At 43.7% G+C, this 16165-nt stretch overlaps 1 long non-coding RNA gene across 1 annotated transcript; it reads right to left on the bottom strand.

Moving 5' to 3' along the window:
- Nucleotides 1–7453: 7453 nt before the first annotated feature.
- Nucleotides 7454–10949, bottom strand: LOC106565562 (uncharacterized). Its single transcript, XR_014379789.1, has 5 exons — nucleotides 10802–10949; nucleotides 8925–9046; nucleotides 8750–8839; nucleotides 8045–8156; nucleotides 7454–7933 (listed from the first exon to the last, which is right to left on the bottom strand). It is a non-coding gene; the product is annotated as an uncharacterized LOC106565562 (long non-coding RNA).
- Between the last annotated feature and the right edge of the window lie 5216 nt (nucleotides 10950–16165).

Raw genomic sequence — 16165 nt, 5'->3', positions numbered from 1 at the left:
CCTGCGGCCCGCATTTGCCGTGCTAGAGTGGGCATTCAGCCAGGACGGATTGTGCCGGCTCAGGGCTCCTGGTCTCCGGTGTGTCTCTTCGGCCCAGGATATCCTGCGCCAGCTCTACGCAAGGTATCCCCAGTTCGCCAGCACAACCCAGTGCGGCCTGTGCCAGCTCCCCACACTTGCCATGCGACAGGGGGTATTCAGCCAGGACGCGTTGTGCCAGCTTTACACTCCAGACCTCCAGTCCGCCTCCACGGCCCAGGGTATCATGCACCGGCTCTATGCACTATGCCTCCAGTGCGCCTTCACAACCCAGTGCGTCCTGTGCCAGCTCTCCACACTTACCGAGCTAAAGTGGGTATCCAACCAGGACGTGTTGTGCCTGCTCCACGCACCCAGCCTCCAGTGATGATCCATGGTCCGAAGCCTCCAGTGATGATCAATGGCACGAAGCCTCCAGTGATGATCCATGGCCCGGAGCCTGTAGTGATGATCCATGGCACGAAGCCTCCGGTGATGATCCATGGCCCGGAGCCTGTAGTGATGATTCATGGCACGAGGCCTCCAGTGATAATCTATGGCCCAGAGCCTCCAGTGATAATACAACTCTTCTTCCATGGCCTCCAACTGCTCCTAAATACAAGTAAAACTAAATGCATGCTCTTCAACCGATCGCTGCCTGCACCTGCCCGCCTGTCCAGCATCAATACTCTGGACCTTTCTGACTTAGAATATGTGGACAACTACAAATACATAGGTGTCTGGTTAGACTGTAAACTCTCCTTCCAGACTCACATCAAACATCTCCAATCCAAAATTACATCTAGAATTGGCTTCCTATTTCGCAACAAAGCATCCTTCACTCATGCTGCCAAACATACCCTCGTAAAACTGACCATCCTGGCACTCCAGCTCCAGCAGGTATATCTCTCTGGTCATCCCCAAAGCCAATTCCTCCTTTGGCCGTCTCTCCTTCCAGTTCTCTGCTGCCAATGACTAGAACGAACTACAAAAATCTGTGAAACTAGAAACACTTATCTCCCTCACTAGCTTTAAGCACCAGCTGTCAGAGCAGCTCACAGATCACTGCACCTGTACATATCCCATCTATAATTTAGCCCAAACAACTACCTCTTCCCCTATTGTATTTATTTATTTATTTATTTTGCTCCTTTGCACCCCATTATTTCTATTTCTACTTTTCTTCACGGTTTCTTCTACTACAAATCTACCATTCCAGTGTTTTACTTGCTATATTGTATTTACTTTGCCACCATGGCCTTTTTTTTGCCTTTACCTCCCTATCTCACCTCATTTGCTCACATTGTATATAGACTTATTTTTCTACTGTATTATTGACTATGTTTGTTTTACTCCATGTGTAACTCTGTGTTGTTGTATGTAGTCGAACTGCTTTGCTTTATCTTGGCCAGGTCGCAGTTGTAAATGAGAACTTGTTCTCAACTTGCCTACCTGGTTAAATAAAGGTGAAATAAAAAAATAAAAAATAAAATAAAATAATCCATGGCACGAAGCCTCCAGTGATGATCCATGGCCCGGAGCCTGTAGTGATGATCCATGGCACGGAGCCTGCAGCGACGGTCCCCAATCTGGAGCCTGCAGCAATGGTCCGCAGTCTGGAGCCTGCAGCGGCGGTCCGCAGTCCGGAGCCTGCAGCGGCGGTCCCCAGTCCGGAGCCTGCAGCGGCGGTCCGCAGTCCGGAGCCTGCAGCGGCGGTCCGCAGTCCGGAGCCTCTAGTGGTGGTCGGCAGTCCGGAGCCTCTAGTGGTGTTCGGCAGTCCGGAGCCTCCAGTGGCGGGTCGGCAGTCCGGAGCCTGCAGCGGCGGTCCCCAGTCCGGAGCCTGCAGCGGCGGTCCGCAGTCCGGAGCCTGCAGCGGCGGTCTGCAGTCCGGAGCCTCTAGTGGTGGTCGGCAGTCCGGAGCCTCTAGTGGTGTTCGGCAGTCCGGAGCCTCCAGTGGCGGGTCGGCAGTCCGGAGCCACGGTCCAGAGCTTTTGGCGACGACCCCCGAAAGAGAGACGCCTCCAATGTTGGCGGATCCGCAGGATGAGAGGGTTCTTCGTCCTGCACTAGAGCCGCCTCCAATGCTGGTGGATCCGCAGGATGAGAACGTTCTTCGTCCTGCACCAGAGCCGCCACCAACACTAGACACCCCCCCAACCCTCCCTTTTGGTTTCAGGTTTTGCGGCCGGAGTCCGCACCTTTGGGGGGGGGGGGGGTACTGTCACGTCCTGACCATAGAGTGCTCTTATTTTCTATGGTAGAGTAGGTCAGGGCGTGACTGGGAGTTTTTATCTAGTTTATTTTTTCTATGTTGGGTTTTTTGTATGATTCCCAATTAAAGGCAGCTGGCCATCGTTGTCTCTAATTGGGGATCATATTTAAGTAGTTGTTTTTCCCACTTGTGTTTGTGGGAGATTATTTTTGAGTTAGTGCATGTTGCACCTCTGTCGTCACGGTTTGTGTTTTGTTTATAGTTTATTGTTTGTCTTGCAAAGTTTCACATTCAAATAAAAGACGTGGAACGAAACTCACGCTGCGCTTTGGTCCGTTCCTACACACAAGCGTGACAGGAGGCAGCTCCTGTTTTCTTTGCGACTTTCGGTAACTTTCTGTGGTTCTAAATCAATAGTCATTTAGTAGTCCGAAAATGTTGGAAACACTACCTTGCTTGACCATGTTGTAGGTCATGTAACTGTTTGTTACATGCAATATGTTTTGTGGACTTCACCTAACAGATGTTGCTCTCCGGTTTTGTAATGAAACAAATGTCTGGTTGAATTTATTCTGCCACTGTGTCTTCTTATTGTCTTGGCCTGAGGCCTACAGTATATATCACAGTGTCAAGGCATATGAACTAACAGGTTACACATAGGTTGTAATATGGCTTTTTTTGCTGGATTGGCTTCCCCGGTGATTTTACCCACGCACCGCTGCTGTTAAAATGCTTGATGTGTATATTATTATGGGTTATACAGGAGGCAGCTCTGTGATGCCCGGCATTTGGTGCGCCGCAGACCAGGTGGAGATTGTGATGAAACAGAGAAGGCACTGTCTGTCCTGCTGAGTTTTGATGCAATCTTTACAAAGTCAAGTTAGGATCTGTCAGTTATCCCGTGAGAGCTATTGTCCAGAACCCATTATGGTGTTTTAGGTGCCAAGCTTATGGTCATGTTGCAGCAGTGTGTAGGAGGGCACGTTCCTGGATGTGAGAAGTGTGCAGGAGGGCATGAGCAAAAAGGAATGTGTAGTATCTGTGGGAAAAGTTGTGTGTGTTAACTGTACGGTGCTGGAGAGCAGAAGTGTCCGGTGAGAGAAAGGCAGGTCGAGGTTTCCAGGATCAGAGGTGTCTTATGCTGAGGCAGTGAAGAGAGTAGTAGAGGAAGATGAGTCCAGGGCGAGGGATCTTAAGAGGTTCCTTGTCAGTAGACCGAAGTCAATAGAGTGATAGGAATAACATGTGCTTCGATAAGATTGGCTTCTTAGTGTTCATCTCCATGGTTATTAACTGTAATGCAGAAATGGAACAAATCTCAGAAAATAGATGTTGTGGTGGCAGCTGCAGAGGAGTACTTGGGTGTACGAGATTTTCCTGCAGAGGAGTTACAAGATGTGTTGAACGATAGAGTCCTGTCCTCCCAGGCTGCCGGTCTGGTGTAAGATCAGGGCCATGTAGTGGAATACTGGTGAGGTTTTAATGGGTGTAGGGTTAGTTGGTAGGGCAATTTTTCTTCCCTTTTCCCATTTCTTTTTTGTGTCTCAAAGTGTGATGAATTCACACTCCAGAACAGTTGGTGGAAACACAGGGCTAGATAAGATATATAGATTAATAACAAGCCTCACTTTCCAGTACAGTAGGTGGCGCTGTGTGCACCTTTCAGTTGATTGCGATCCACCATTACAAATGTAAAGAATAACAAGAACACTGGGAACAAATGAGTCATAGTGGACGGCACCAGCAAGAAGGTGGCAGGGCCAAGCATGAGCTAGCGAGATCCTTTTGGTGCATTCTAGCATACATCTGCATATTTCCGTTAGAGAACGCCTCCTCTTTAAAATGCATGTGTGCAATAACTCATTTTGCCTTGACACTCCTTTTAAACAATGTGAATTTTTGCTAAACTTTACAAAACTTAGTCCACTCTGTTCATAACAGATTCTTGTTTTGGAACAAAAAACTATTGAGAAAATGTGCAGAATGTCGGCCAAAATCCATCTTGTTCCATCTTCTCCCACAGCCGGCCAGTGGGCTTCCTCTCTCTACCATATTTGGTAGTGAGTGGAAATGCTAAGAGGATGCTTCACATTTATACATCCGGTGAAATATCTGTCTCATTGTTCTATCTGTGACTAATCCATTGTTAGTTAGCTCAATGTTCTTGTTCTATCTGTGACCACAAGCTAGTGAGCTCAGTGCAACAAACACTTAATTGAAGAATCCCAACTGTTGACCAATCACCAACGAAGGAGTGTAGACTTCGGCTACTGAACTTCGGCTTGCCTCAGGGAAAAATGTGTGCAGGAACATCTGAAGAAATCGTATTATTTTTTAAATAAAAAATACAGAAACACCAGTATACATACAAGAAGTATACAAACAGACAATGATAACATATGCTAGGGGGTACAACAAACTACAGATTATACAAAGACCTTAAAAGATACACACATATTGATTGTTTTAACAGCTTTCTTAACAGAAGAATGTAGAATGTACTGTTCGAATTCCTTATAGAAAACACGGAAGAGTTTTTTTTATTCATTCGTGAATTTACATTTCTGAATATTACATTTTCCCATTAGCACAATTAGATTGATGAGGTAAAATTGTTTTTCTTTATCCTTATTATAGTTAAGGAAACTGAGCAGCACATTCTCCCATAAAAAACAAAAGTCATCAAGAATATTAACAATTATAAAACTATGAATATCTTTCCGTCATTTCTTTACATGCCGACAGTGGGGAAAATAAATGCAAAACTGTTTCTGGATTCTCAACACAAAAAGTACAGTTAATGTTAAAGTCTTTTTTGAGTTTCTTCAGGTAATGATTCGCAGGGTAATACTTATGGATCATTCTGAAAGAGACATCTTTAACCTTGGTAACAAGCAGGTATTTGTGTTGTAATAACCAGACTTTTTTCCAGCAGATATTATTGACAAATGTATTCCAGTAAGTTGTGTCATAAGGAATGGACACAATATCCCTTTGAAATAAAGCACGTATAGATCTGTTGTTCTGAGGGAGCACATCCAAAGAAACCTTTGCCGAAGACCAAAACGAGCAACACCGTCACAAAATGTCATCATAATACACTACCGGTCAAAGGTTTTAGAACACCTACTCATTGAAGGGGTTCTCTTTGCTTATTTGAGCTGTTTTGGGTCATTGTCTGTGTTTCTTGGCCCAAGCAAGTCTCTTCTTATTGGTGTCCTTTAGTAGTGGTTTCTTTGCAGCAATTCAACCATGAAGGCCTGATTCACACAGTCTCCTCTGAACAGTTGATGTTGAGATGTGTCTGTTACTTGAACTCTGTGAAGCATTTATCTGGGCTGCAATCTGAGGCTGGTAACTCTAATGAACTTATCCTCTGCAGCAGATGTAACTCTGGGTCTTCCATTCCTGTGGCGGTCCTCATGAGAGCCAGTTTCATCGTAGCGCTTGATGGTTTTTGCGATTGCACTTGAAGCAACTTTCAAAGTTCTTGAAATGTTCCATATTGACTGACCTTCATGTCTTAAAGTAATGATGGACTGTTGTTTCTCTTTGCTTATTTGAGCTGTTCTTGCCATAATATGGACTTGGTCTTTTACCAAATAGGGCTTCTATAGGACGCCTTTACAGGAATCAAATCAATCAAGGACATCAGCAGTCCACATGTTTTCTGTCACCAGCAGGTGTCCCCATCACTCTACAATGCAAAGGGATTGTGCTGTCAAATAGTACTAAATATATCCAGCAGGAGGCAGACTGGGTCTGTAATGTAATATTGTGGATCAAACAGTTGTGAAATAGGAATATGTGAAATGTGGAAATGCGTATGTAGTTGTGAAATGTGGAGTAGGTACAAACACCAAATGACACAAACAGTTGTGTGATGATTTCTTGGAATTACTTATGTTCAAATGTGACAGGATATTTTAGTCATTTATTTTAACGGATTGTAGTTTCCCAATATTAAGATGTATCTGGGTGAGTATGTAGTATTGTGCAATATATTGATATCATGCTACGACTAATTGAACTGAACATTGTATTGACACGCATATTTATTGACCATTGTATTACCATGTATATGTTGGGACATGCCTCACAAGATAAGAAAGGGGCAACACTTTAACTTCTGCAGGCATTTGAACGTAAATGCAAAAATATGCACAAATACATGGCACACCTAGCACTGTCTACTTTAAACAAAAACATTGTTTGTTCAGAGTGGTGACATAATCAGCCAGGTTAGACGTGCATCCATGTTTGAGGACGTCGGGAGATGACCTGGAAACCGGTCACTAGTATGTTTCGGTTTTGCTAGGGCATTGTGGATCGGGATGGGGTAAGCACCTGCCCCTGATTCGCGGGAGCCAGATTTGTAACAGAAATTTTGGTGACCTTATTTGACCTTTTATACTGCTTTTGAGACACAGTTGGATCCCATCTTGGGGCACTACTTGTTGACTAATTAAAACACTAAATAATCACAATACAGTAACTATTGGTCACTCTATTATGTATTATTATTTTAATATGAATTCATTATAGAATTGTGTCAGTTATTAATGATAAACCTTTAAACTGCAGTCTTCCTCCCCTCTCTCCCCATCTCTCCATGTTTCAGCTCCAGATGACAAAACCTGCACACTCCCAGAGGGTTGCAGGGCTGCCGACTTCCTTTTGGTCACACATTTTATTTGGAGAAATATCCAATAAACCAAAGACATTGCTTTATGTGAATGTACTTTATTGCAGACATTTTCCTCAAATAAAATGGAGCGTACATAAAATAAACAAGTTATTACAATGTGTTTACGTGTGTGTGTGTCATTTTTTGTTGTTGTTAGCCAACCATCTGTGGTTCTCTGCTTCATAAAAAGCTGAGGTCTGGAACTCCCTCCAGGTCATCTCTTTCGCCATTCCTTGGCCTTGGTTGCCTGATGACTCATCCTGAATTTTACATACATTCATTGTGGAGAACAAAAGTCAGTTTAGCCTGAGCGATGTGGGTGGGTAGCCAGGGAATGGCCTTGGTATATATAACAATTATTTTGTAAAACAATAAACATATCTGCCTGCCACTCATGGGAACCCTATACATATGTGAGGGCTGTTTCAGCTCGATGACAAAACCTGCACACACTCCCAGAGGGTTGGTTGCAGGTCTGCCAACTTCCTTTAGGTCATTTATTTACTTTAATCAGAGAAATATCCAATAAACCAAACTGTTGCTTTAACTGTGAATGTACTTTATTGCACACAATCCTCAAATAAAATGGAGCATACATTAAAAATAAACAATGTATTTACATTGGGTGTGTGAGTGAGAGTGAGGCATGTTTTTCCACTCAGAAAAAAGCACACAGAATTTCCTCAAACGACAAATTAAGCAATACTCTTACAATATTATCAATCACACTTTGATTATTATCAATCACACTTTGATTGGATAGAGTAAATACATAGCTATTGATAATGGATATGTAGGCGTAGATATCTCCAATCCTAAAATAAAATTATTTATTTATTTACATTGGGGATAATGTGTGTGTGTGTGTGTGTGTGACAGAGAGGGAGAGTGTGTGTGCATGTTGTGTTTTATTTTTCTTTGTCAGCCTCCCATCTCTGCTTCGTCAGTTGTGATAGGCCCGGTGCATGCACTTCTGGGTGAGGCTGTCTGGGGCAGTGGTGGAGTGCATGGCAGATCTGAAAGAGAGATGCACAACGTGACAGTAAGTATACAGTTCAACAACATGTTTGTGTGCACATCTGTTGGTGTGAGTGAGCGCATGTGTATGTAATATAATTCTAAATGACCTATATCCATCTGGGAATCCTCAAAAGATTCTCCCTTCACGGCGAGTGTAGTAGGAACCGGTGCAGCCGGTAAATGAAATACCACAGCAGAGGACTGCTGGGGCTGGCAGATCTAAAAGAGAGGCATCATTTTCTTAACTGACAATAATAATACAACTAAACAGACTGAATGAGTGAAAGGCCTAGATTCAATCAGATCAAGCGTTAACCGGCGATAGCCGACACTCGCATAGCTGATGTTTTGGCGGTGTCTGAGGTGTAACTGAGTAGGATCTGTCAAATCAGTAAGCAGCTGCTGTTGATCACTGGCACGAACCTACACCCGTCCTACTCACGTTACAAGTTCAGAAAGAGAAAGTGCAGGTTAAATAGAAATAATGATGCTCAAATTCTAAATCATTAAACTAAATAATGAGGATTTCTATCAGCCTAAATGAGGTGTAGATTACATCTCAAATTCCAGTGTTCTAACTTGTAAACAGGGCTGCATGACATTTCTGTTAATACGACTCTGTGCTGCCAACGGCAATGTCCACTTTAGGTATAATGCCAGGAGCCGCTTGTGAATTTGACAGCTCTAACACAGTTTACCTCAGACAATGCCAAAACAACTGCTATGAGGATGTCGGCTAAAGAGGATGTGATTGAATAGAGCCCCAAGTGAGGAAGAGTATGCGTGTGTATATACAAGCATGTGATAATTACCTGAATCACCTGTCGTGGCCGGTGTAGCAGGTGCAGGGGCAGACGACTGCAGCTGTGAGAACTGTGGTTGAGCTAGTAGGGGTGTCAGATCTAAAAGAGAGGAACAATTTTCATAAGTGAAAATAATTATACAACAAAACAGAGTGAGTGTGTATAACGTGTGTGTGATAATTACCTGGACCACATCACACTGCTTCAGGCCTACAAGCCTCTGGAAGTTCCAGCGTGCCACCCCAGGCCTGGAACAGCTTTGTGGAAACACGGTTACCTGTCACCCACCGAGCCTGGTTGACAGATCTGAAAGATAGACACTATATTATTTTAACGATAAATCCTTGACTACACACTAACCTAAATTAAGTGTGTGTGTGTATGTGGGGCAACCACGCAGCAGACTTCAATTTCCCAACTGACCATTGTACCTGCCCTCACAATCTGTGGTGTGTGTGTGTGTGATCTGTGTTATTGTGGCTCATAAGTGTGTCAACCTGACCACATCCTTGTAGTAGGACATTCAGTGATTAGCTTAGGAGAAAAAAAACAGTGTACAGTAAAAAGGATATCAAATATTCAGATCTGGATTGACAAGTACGCTAAATCATGTGAAGTTACAAAACCTCTAGGGCTTAGTCTACAACAATTAAATAAAGGCTGCAGGACCTGAGGCCTAGGACCAGGACTTACTGGCCTGATGACTCCTGGCTATCCCTGTCCCTAGTTCACCTGGTCGTGCTGCTGATCCAGTCTGTTTCTATCTGCAGCTATGGAACCCTGACCTGCTCAGGACTCACCGGAAGTGCTACCTTGTCCCAGACCTGCGGTTTGATCCTGTCTCTCTCTACCGGACCTGCTGCCTCCACCTCAAAATGCTCAGCTATGAAGAGCCAACTGGCATTTACTCCTGAGGTACTGAACTAGTTCACCCTCTATAACCACTGTGAATATGAACGTTTAAACGTCTTGAAGAACGATCTGGCCCAAATGGCTGTACTGTTTTATAATCTCCACCAGCACAGCCAGAAGAGGACTGGCCACCCCCCAGAACCTGGTTTCTCTCTAGGTTCTTGCCTTTCTAGGGAGTTTTTCCTATCCACTGTGCTTCTATGTCTGCATTGCTTGCTCTTTGGGGTTTTAGGCTGGGTATCTGTAGAAAGACTTTGTGACTGCTGATGTAAAAGGGGCTTTATAAAATAAATTTGATCTATTGCTTGTATATGCTTCTGTTCATTTCAGTAACTCTAAATCTAAATATGACATTGAGTTAGTTATCTCATTTCCTCAATAGGAAGTTTTTCCTGGTCTTTCCTGCTGGGGACAGGGGGCTTCAGGTTTGGGAATGGAGGGCCTAGAGAATTGGAATTTTAACAATAATTAGTGTCCACATTTATGAATGAAATGAAATGTGGGTTAGCTGTGTATCTTATCTGGTTGAAAATTGTTGATGATATACTGTATATGTCTATTTTCTTTTGAAAATCTGCCACCGAACCACACAATTATATCTAGTGAGAGTGGACACAAGCTTATTTTACCAGGTCAAAAATAACATCATTTTGTCAAGGGAGACCTGGCAAAGACAGAGCTCAAGTAAAAGGCATATCCGTAGCTGCAGCTATGGTATGGATAAAGACAATGTGACACCACCACAGCTGCAGAAATGTGTGATCTCTCTATAATATTATCTAATTTAACCATTTCCAGACCCAACGAATAACAGAACAGTAGGAAGGCTATTGTTGCTGTAGTGTAGCCTACTTTACCCCACCCCATCAACCAACTACTTGCTAGTGACAAGGCTACGTTATCATTTAATACTGTTGTACTGTAGCCTACTGCACCCCATATCAACCAACTTGCCAACTACAAGGCTATATTGTTGTCATTCAGTAACACTGTAAAGGTACTGTTGCCTACACCACATTAACCACCTAGCTAGCTAGTGATACCTTAGTAAGCTAGCTCCAAAGAAACAACCAATTACATCAACAGGCTTTTTAACGAAATATAGCTAGCTAGTGTGATTTCATGTAAAATAACTTTATAGATGATTACAAAGTTCCCGGTCTGCTGTTCTAGGGAACTAGATGGAGGCATCCACAGGATATTAGCTAGCATGTTTACAGTTCCCTATGGGAAATCCGACTCTGTGTTGACAACTAATTTTCAGGGGAAGTTGCTAGAGGCAGGTCGATTTGTTGCTGAAAGTTGCTAAATTACGTTGTGATTTCATTGCGTAATAACGTAAATCTACGACATTACGTAGAATACGCAATAACGTTACTCAAATTGACTAGCCATCTCGGCGAAAAATATGATTTGACGTTTGTTAGTTTAGATCTGTTTGTTTATCACATTTTTTTTTTCTAAAAGTAATATAAACACAACACATTGTATATGATCAGATATTTTTAAACACAACACATTTAATTATTGAACAATTACATGTTATTTATTTTATTTTTTATCTAGTAAATCTACACATTCTGAACAATTATAGTTCTAAGCAGTGTATTATTGGTAGTTAACATGCCTGGCCGCAAAAAGTGCATTGCGAGTAACATCAGCAGCAGACGCTCAGCTCGTGCACAGGCAGCTGCAGTCAGCCAACAATGATTTGCAATTTGCGGAAATTGCTGCTTGCCGGCTGCTGCCTGTGCACGAGCTGAGCGCCTGCTGCTGACGTCACTCACAATGCACTTTTGCAGCCAGGCACGTGGTGTGACTGAGAGTGTGACAGAGAAAATCGTTTTGTGTCATTTAGAGGGAAAATGCGTTCATTTTAGCATTTGAGTCACTTTTCAAAACTTGATAAAAGTTCCAAATACATTTTTAAAAGTAGCCCAATTTGTTGCTAGGTGTGTTTGATTAAAAGGTTGCCAGGGTAGTCTGAAAAGTTGCTAAATCTAGCAACAAATTGCTAAATTGGCATCACTGATCAGACTAGCGTCACAAAACCAACCAGTGGCAAGAAATATATATCATCCGGTTTGGATTCTGAAGTGAGACTGATGCCTGAAGGAATGATTTAATAGATCAATAAATCATCTGTTATATCTGAGCAAATGGCATTGTTCTCCCGAGTGGCGCAGCGGTCTAAAGCACTGCATCTCAGTGCTAGAGGTGTCACCACAGACACCCTGGTTTGAATCCAGGCTGTATCATAACCGGCCGTGATTGGGAGTCCCATAGGGTGGTGCACAATTGGCCCAGCATCGTCCGGGTTTGGCCGATGTAGACTGTCACTGTAAATAAGAATTTGTTCTTAACTGACTTGCCTAGTTATATAAAGGTTAAAAATAATAATATCACTCTTCCTGATAGTGGTGATTAAATAAAATGTTCAATACCAGAATAAAATGTTGGACTACAATAAATATGATTTTTTTACATATACATTTTATCTGTACTGATGGTTTAAAAAAAAATCTCCCTTCATGTCTTCCTGGCAGGGCTGGTTTCTTTGGCTTGTTCTTGTTTGTTGTAAGACAGCCACTGCTTAAACCAGGAAGTGAAAGTGGGGGTTAATATGAGACAGTTGTCAGAGAAACTGAGAGAGGAAGTCAAGGCAAGGCGTTGAGGGGTTGTGGTAGGGACAGGTGCAGTGAAGGTTGGATAGTGTGAGCATGGGGCACTTCACTTCATACACAGATACAAACACAGTCACACAGACATGCTCATATGAAAGCACACATGCTATCACGTTTCAGGAGAAGTCCCAGATGCAGACTGTGTCAAAGTAACAAAAGTTTATTACTAGAACAGGGGGCAGGCAAAACGACAGGTCAAGGGAGGGCAGAGGTCAGTTATCCAGATCAGAGTCCGGAAGGTACAGAACGACAGGCAGTCTCGGGGTCAGGGCAGGCAGAGGTCAATAATCCAGGGTGGTGTGACAAGGTACAGAATGGCAGGCAGGCTCAGGGCAAGCAGAATGGTCAAAACCGGGAAAGCTAGAAAACAGGAACTAGAAAAAGACAGGAGCAAGGAGTAAACCGCTGGTAGGTTTGATGAACAAAACAAACTGGCAACAGACAAACAGAGAACACAGGTATAAATACACTGGGGATAATGGGTGACACCTGGAGGGGGGTGGAGACAAGCACAAACACACACCACAGCACACCATACTGTGTCTTCACTAGAAGAAAGAATCTGTAGAGATATATATATATACTGCTCAAAAAAATAAAGGGAACACTTAAACAACACATCCTAGATCTGAATGAAAGAAATAATCTTATAAAATACTTTTTTCTTTACATAGTTGAATGTGCTGATAACAAAATCACACAAAAATAATCAATGGAAATCCAATTTATCAACCCATGGAGGTCTGGATTTGGAGTCACACTTAGAATTAAAGTGGAAAACCACACTACAGGCTTATCCAACTTTGATGTAATGTCCTTAAAACAAGTCAAAATGAGGCTCAGTAGTGTGTGTCGCCTCCACGTGCCTGTATGACCTCCCTACAACGCCTGGGAATGCTCCTGATGAGGTGGCGGATGGTCTCCTGAGAGATGTCCTCCCAGACCTGTACTAAAGCATCCGCCAACTCCTGGACAGTCTGTGGTGCAACGTGGCGTTGGTGGATGGAGCGAGACATGATGTCCCAGATGTGCTCAATTGGATTCAGGTCTGGGGAACGGGCAGGCCAGTCCATAGCATCAATGCCTTCCTCTTGCAGGAACTGCTGACACACTCCAGCCACATGAGGTCTAGCATTGTCTTGCATTAGGAGGAACCCAGGGCCAACCGCACCAGCATATGGTCTCACAAGGGGTCTGAGGATCTCATCTCGGTACCTAATGGCAGTCAGGCTACCTCTGGCGAGCACATGGAGGGCTGTGCGGCCCCCCAAAGAAATGCCACCCCACACCATGACTGACCCACCGCCAAACCGGTCATGCTGGAGGATGTTGCAGGCAGCAGAACGTTCTCCACGGCGTCTCCAGACTCTGTCACGTCTGTCATGTGCTCAGTGTGAACCTGCTTTCATCTGTGAAGAGCACAGGGCGCCAGTGGCGAATTTGCCAATCTTGGTGTTCTCTGGCAAATGCCAAACGTCCTGCACGGTGTTGGGCTGTAAGCACAACCCCCACCTGTGGACGTCGGGCCCTCATACCACCCTCATGGAGTCTGTTTCTGACCGTTTGAGCAGACACATGCACATTTGTGGCCTGCTGGAGGTCATTTTGCAGGGCACTGGCAGTGCTTCTCCTGCTCCTTGCACAAAGGCGAAGGTAGCGGTCCTGCTGCTGGGTTGTTGCCCTCCTACGGCCTCCTCCACGTCTCCTGATGTACTGGCCTGTCTCCTGGTAGCGCCTCCATGCTCTGGACACTACACTGACAGACACAGCAAACCTTCTTGCCACAGCTCGCATTGATGTGCCATCATGGATGAGCTGCACTACCTGAGCCACTTGTGTGGGTTGTAGACTCCGTCTCATGCTACCACTAGAGTGAAAGCACCGCCAGCATTCAAAAGTGACCAAAACATCAGCCAGGAAGCATAGGAACTGAGAAGTGGTCTGTGGTCCCCACCTGCAGAACCACTCCTTTATTGGGGGTGTCTTGCTAATTGCCTATAATTTCCACCTGTTTTCTATTCCATTTGCACAACAGCATGTGAAATGTATTGTCAATCAGTGTTGCTTCCTAAGTGGACAGTTTGATTTCACAGAAGTGTGATTGACTTGGCGTTACATTGTGTTGTTTAAGTTTTCCCTTTATTTTTTTGAGCAGTGTATATATAATCACAAGACCACCACAACCACAGGACTGAGCAGAGTGAGTCACTCCTCTCTTCTCTACTCTGCTGTCTTATCCTCTTCCTCTTGTTTCCTGTCTGTCTGCTGGCTGGAACACACCAGGAACAATCAAACAGCCCAGGACATGACTCTACTCAGATTACTCTCTCTTTCTTCTTCCCGTCTTTCTATATTTTCCTTTTCTTTCTTTCACCCCCTCCCCCTCACTCTCTGATGGTATCTCTGCCGCTATTCTCCATCTTTCTCTCTTTTCTATTTTTTTCTCTTTCTTTCTCTCCCTGTAATGTAATATCCTCTAATTTTGGGTCAAACATCTTTCTCTCTTATGTATACCAATATCTGTCGACTCATATCCGATGAAATCACGGACACTCTTACTGACAGTTATGGTTGCTTTGCGTGATGTGTTGTTGTCTCTACCTTCTTGCCCTGTGCTGTTGTCTGTGCCCAATAATGTTTGTACCACGATGTTCTGCTGCTGCCATGTTGTGTTGCTACCATGCTGTGTTTTCATGTGTTGCTGCATTCTATGATGTTGTCTTAGATCTCTCTTTATGTAGTGTTGTGGTGTCTCTCTTGTCATGATGTGTTTGTCCTATATACAGTTGAAGTCGCAAGTTTACATACACCTTAGCCAAAAACATTTAAACTCTGTTTTTCACAATTCCTGACATTTAATCCTAGTAAAGAATCCCTGTCTTAGGTCAGTTAGGAGCACCACTTTATTTTAAGAATGTGAAATGTCAGAATAATAGTAGAGAGAATTATTTATTTCAGCTTTTATTTCTTTCATCACATTCCCAGCGGGTCAGAAGTTTACATAAACCCAATAAGTATTTGGTAGAATTGCCTTTAAATTGTTTAACTTGGGTCAACCATTTCGGGTAGCCTTCCACAAGCTTCCCACGATAAGTTGGGTGAATTTTGGACCATTCCTCCTGACAGAGCTGGTGTAACTGAGTCAGGTTTGTAGGCCTCCTTGCTCACACACACCTTTTCAGTTCTGCCCACACATTTTCTATGGGATTGAGGTCAAAGCCTTGTGATGGCCACTCCAATACCTTGACTTTGTTGTCCTTAAGCCATTTTGCCACAACTTTGGAAGTATGCTTGGGGTCATTGTCCATTTGGAAGACCCCTTTGCGACCAAGCTTTAACTTCCTGACTGATGTCTTGAGATTTTGCTTCAATGTATCCACATAATTTCCCCTCCTCATGATGCCATCTATTTTGTGAAGTGTACCAGTCGCTCCTGCAGCAAAGCACCCCTACAAGATGATGCTGCCACCCCTGTGCTTCACGGTTGGGATGGTGTTCTTCGGCTTGCAAGCCTCCCCCTTTTTCCTCCAAACATAACAATGGTCATTATGGCCAAACAGTTCTATTTTTTGTTTCATCAGACCAGTGGACATTTCTCCAAAAAATACCATCTTTGTCCCCATGTGCAGTTGCAAAGCGTGGCCTGGCTTTTTATGGCGGTTTTGGAGCAGTGGCTTCTTCCTTGCTGAACGGCCTTTCAGGTTATGTCGATATAGGACTCGTTTTTCTTGTGGATATAGATACTTTTGTATCTGTTTCTTCCAGCATCTTCACAAGGTCCTCTGCTGTTGTTCTGGGATTGATGTGCACATTTCGCACCAAAGTACGT

This window comes from Salmo salar, chromosome 12 (assembly GCF_965601325.2).
Source record: "Salmo salar chromosome 12, fSalSal1, whole genome shotgun sequence".
NCBI lineage: Eukaryota > Metazoa > Chordata > Actinopteri > Salmoniformes > Salmonidae > Salmo > Salmo salar.
This window is presented reverse-complemented; position numbering and strand designations above follow the sequence as displayed.